At 38.7% G+C, this 5,151-nt stretch overlaps 1 protein-coding gene across 1 annotated transcript in view; it reads left to right on the forward strand.

The window, feature by feature from the left end:
- LOC309612626 (S-adenosyl-L-methionine-dependent tRNA 4-demethylwyosine synthase TYW1) overlaps positions 1-5,151 on the forward strand; it is a 214,294-nt gene that overhangs the window by 185,443 nt on the left and 23,700 nt on the right. The window lies entirely within an intron of this gene.

A 5,151-nucleotide genomic window follows, 5' to 3' on the forward strand; every position in this document is an offset into this window, starting at 1 on the left:
AGAAAACTACAGAACGATATCCCTCATAAACATAAACATAAAAATACTAAATGAAATATTAGTACATCAATTTCAGCCATATAAAAAAGAATAATAGACCACCACCAAGTGGGCTTTATTCCAGAAATACAAGGCTGGTTTAGCATTCAAAAATCAATCAAGGTAATCCTATTAACAGTCTGTGGGGGGAAAAAAAACACATGATCATATCAATTGGTATAGAAAAAGCATTTAACTCAATTCAGTACCCATTTGTGAAAACACTCAGCAAACTAGAAATAGGAAGGAACTAACTTCCTCAACTTGATAAAGGACATCTACAAAATACCTACAGGTAATATCATACTTTATATTGAAAGATTGAATGTGTTTCCCCTAAAATTGAGGACAAGGGAAGAATAGCCACTCTTACGACTCCTGTTCAACATAGTACTGAAAGTCTTAGCCAGTGCAATAAGGCAAGAAAAAGAAGTAAAAAGCATACATATTGGAAAGGAAGCAGTAAACTGTCCACATAATTATCTGTGCAGAAATCCCACAAAATCTATAATAAAACTGCTAGAACTAATAAATGAGGTTAGCAAGATCACAGAATACAAGGTAAACACGTAAAAAATAATTGTCTGTCTATATATTAGCAATGAATGATTGAAAACAAAAATTAAAAACATAACGCAATAGCTCCCCCAAAATAAAAATTTTAGCTGTAAATCTAACAAAACATGTACAAGCTTTGTATGCTGAAAAGTGCAAAACAGTGATGAAAGAAATCAAAGAAGACAAATAAATGGAGCAACATACCACGTTCATGGATTAGAGGACTCAACAAAGTAAAGATGTCAGTTGTTCCCAAATTGACCTAGTATGTGTAATAAGGAATTCGGTGTCACCCAAAGAGAGGTCTAGCCATTGTCCCTGGCTCACTTCTAAACTTTTGGCATTTCCCAAGTGTCTTTGTTTTTCATCATGGGCCCTTCAGACCACACCTGATAGTGTATGCTATTGAAGTTATTTGTGGTAGGCTCCTTGGACCACATGATATGAGCCCAGTATCTGGGGTGGGGGGGCTGTTGCTGGAGTTGAATTCAATCACATGGGCAGTGAATCAGTCAGTCATGCCTACGTAATGAAACCTCCATAAAACCTCTAGACATCAAAGCTTGAGTGGACTTACCTGGTTAGCGTTTGTGTGTGTGTATTGTTACACATCATGGCTCAGAAGACATAACATCATCCATGACTCCACAGGGAAAGGATGACCCATCTTAGACTCTGCCCTATGTGTTTCTTCCTTTGGCTGGTTCTAATTTGATCATTGTACTACGGTTCCATTGGGGGAAGCTGAGTTTTAGCAACTTTGACGTAATCTAAAATTATTTCGAAGTGGAAAGAAAAAGAAAAAAGCAATTAGACCTTTAATCCCCACTCCCACCGTTCTGTATAGCCCATAACTTCCTTCCTCTACTTGGCAAAGACCAGAGGTTTATTATCTGAGACGTGGGTATGGGTTGTAGTGGATGGGGGCCACTAGCCCAGCTGAAGGCAGGTGAACTGTACTGAAATTAAATGATTATTTATATTCTGAATACAGAGACCCACCCCCAGTCCTCTTCCTTACTAAGCCCCCATATTCAGAAAACCTCCCGCTGACAAGCCTGACCAGACCAGGGAAAAGACTTAAAGATCCTGACACCTGGGTATTTCCAACGAAATGGCCCCGTCAGACCATCTTCCATGGAAGGCCACAGTCTGTGGGTTCACACATTTCAACCAGCTGCTTAGTCCTCAAGTTCTAAACATGAGTAGAACACCAAGTACATCAGGCTAAGGAAATGCTCTAATGTGAAAAATTATTATGCAAACAACTAGCAAGCACTTGGGAGGAAACAGAGACAATTCAGGAAAAAGAACACTTTAAAAAGAACAGTCATTAATAATCTCAGAGAAGTAAGAGAGCATAATACATTCATTAAGCAAGAACAGATGCTACTTAAAAAAAGGGGGGGGTGGTGGACACAGAACAAAAAGGAACACCTGGAAATTAAAAGCAATGATAGAATACATGACAAATGCAATAGAATGTTTGAAAAATAAAATTAAGAAACCTCCCATAAGGTAGAGCAAAAGGAGATGGAAAATGGGAGAGGAAAAGATGAGAAAATTCAAGGACTACTTGAAGCAGTCCAATATCCAAAGAATGGAAGTTCTAGAGATAGAGCACAGAGAAAAAGAAGGATGTATATAAGGAAATTAACAGATCCAGAAATTTCTCCAGAACTGAAGCTACAAATGAAAATAGACCCACACCATGGCCACTCATTCATTCATTCATTCGTCCGTCAACAGATACTGTGTCCTCACCTGGACTTTCCTGTGCATGCATGGGGAAAGAGAGATCTCCGGTCTCTCTTCTTTTTCTTCCAAGGACATCAGTCCTATCAGATTAGGACCCTACCCTTATATCACCCCGTTTAACCTTAATTACCTCCTTAAAAGCCCCATCTCCAACACAGTCACATTGAGTGGCAAGGGGTTACGGTTAGGGCTTCAACATATGAGTTTTGGGGAAACACAATTTAGTCCATAACAACTCCCAGCATTGATTTCATAGCAAAATTTATTTTTGACACATATACACTTTTTAGATATATAATAATATGTGCAACTACTTATTATTTTATTAACTACTGTTATACATTTTGAGTCGGTGTCAAGTCTCTTTGCATCAGTCAGAACGTCCACAGTGCTGTAAAAGAGTAATCGTGCTTTTCACAAGCAATTTCACAAGTACCCAGTTAAAGTGAGGGGAGAATAAAGCTATTTTTGGACACGCAGGGTTCTCAAAATACAGCTCTTCTGCCCACACACCCCCTTTCGTTGTGCTATCAGAGTACACTCCAACAAAATGAGGGGAACAACCAAGAATTACCAAGAACTGGGACCCAGGAAACAGGGCATCTGATCCAGGAGAGAGGTGAAGGGACTCCCCAGAATGATGGTGCAAGGGGGTCCCACACCGATGCCCGTCATCAGGGCCAGAGGGCAACAGGTCCTCCAGGGAGCAGGTCAGGAGACACTGGGAGAGGGTTTTTCAAGAATATGAAATTGACAAATATCTGTTGCAGTGGAATATGGGGAGAGGAGTTGTAGACAATTCGAGGGGAGGGAGGAGGGATGAATAGGTGGAGCACAGGGGATTTTTAGGGCAGTGAAACGATTCCCTAAGATACTGTAATGATGGATACATGTCATTATATATCTATGTCAAAACCTGTAGAATATACAACACAAAAAATGAACTCTAATGTAAACCATGAAGTTTAGTTAGTACTAATGTATCAATATTGACTTGTCGATTGTAACACATGTATCACAGTAATGGGGAAACTGTGTAGAGGGAAAGAGGGTAAATGGAACTCTATACTTTCTACTTGGTTTTTCTATAAACCTAAAAACTTCTCTAAGAAATAAAGTCTTTTAATTTTTTTTAAGTGCAATGAAAAAACCGAGAAATTTGTTAACTCCAGGGGAAAGAGTTGTTTTTAAAAGGAAAAGGATTCATAAGATATGCCAGGGAATATCTGTGTAAATGCAATGATGATTTACCCCCGAGTATGATATTAGCACATTGTGAAGATGGGGGATGGGATGGGAGTGTGGGAATGGTGGGGCTGGGACGTGAAAGAGGGCAAATCCTCATCTTCCATAGTGAGAAGTCCACAAAGATGCCTAAAACTGCAAAGCCATGTGTCAGGGAGATGGGGTGGGGGGGCAGTGGGTTGAGCCTTGTAGAACTACTTTATAAAGACTATGCAAAACAGATTTTTAGTAAAAATAAAACCTTTAAAAACAATTCAGCTTCAAAAATATATTCAATCTCAATGCTGTTAATTATTTCAAAAAAACATTCTTATTAGGTTTGTTTTAGAAATTTTCCTGTTGTTTTGAATAGATTCTCTCCCCGCCCTCTATTTTTTCTAAGTGGAAAAACTATTAATTTTTAAAGTTCTTCCTCCTTTATTGAACTCATTAATTTCAGAGCTTGTTTTTGACCCACTTGGATTTTTGAAGTATTTGATAATATGTGCTCATACTTACTCCTTGATAATCTGTGATAATATTTACTATTGTTAAACATTTTGTGTCTGTTTCAGATCTTTTTGTATCAGTCAGAGTTTCCACAACACTGCAAAGTAGTAATCATGCTTGCTGGCATCCTTATATTCTTGATTTTATAGAGAGGCCACAGTCAAAAGTGTTCTATACTGTAAATTATACTGTTGGCTGTTGAATTAAGATGTAAAATCTTTATCGGGCTAAAGAAGAATCCTTTTAGTTCTAGTTATTGTATTTTATCAAGAAAAAGTATTAAATAGTATAGGTCTTTTGAGGCTTCTTTTGAAATTATGATTTTTCTTATTGGACCTAGTTTTTATGTCATTTCATAATATTAGACATCTTAGTAGTCAACTGTCTTCAATACCTGGGATAAATTCTAGCGGGCCATGACTCTTTAATGTACGGTTAGATTTGGTTTGCCACTATTTTATTCTGTATTTGTCATTGAGGTTTGGGTAGACTTTTCCTCGTTTCTATTGCTGTTTGTTTTCTCAGATTTTGGTGTTAGGGTTCTAGCTTTTTTCCACCTTTTCTTTGTATAGCATCAAAATCATTTATTTGAAAAGTATAAGGTGTTCTTGTTTAGGACATTGGACTGAACCCACATTTTCCTTTCCTGTCCCCTAATTCCCTTTGAAATGAGCATAAAGAAGTACAAGGAGATATGTAGGCTGAGTGGGAATTTAAGAATGGAGAGAAATCTTAACTGACCAGAGATAGTGAGGAACTGCTGGAGGATTCTGCAGCCTTGATCCAAGAGATGCTGGAATCGGGGGATTCTCCTGCCAGGGGCCCCAGAGAAGTCTCAAAGCCAGAGTGTGGGATGCTAAACAAAGGGAGAGAGGGCACAAATCCAGGTACAATCTCAAGGTTGGTCTGTGGAGTAGCTGCAGCATGGTAGCCGGTCCCCTGCCCTGCCCTGACCCTTGTGTGTGCCAACAGCAATATCCTGCCTGTGGATTTCATTCACCCAAGACTTCTTTGACTGTCAGATCCACCATCTTTTTAGGTAGCATTAATGAAATGATGACA

The sequence above is a fragment of the Balaenoptera borealis genome (assembly GCF_965194805.1).
Source record: "Balaenoptera borealis genome assembly, chromosome: 16".
NCBI lineage: Eukaryota > Metazoa > Chordata > Mammalia > Artiodactyla > Balaenopteridae > Balaenoptera > Balaenoptera borealis.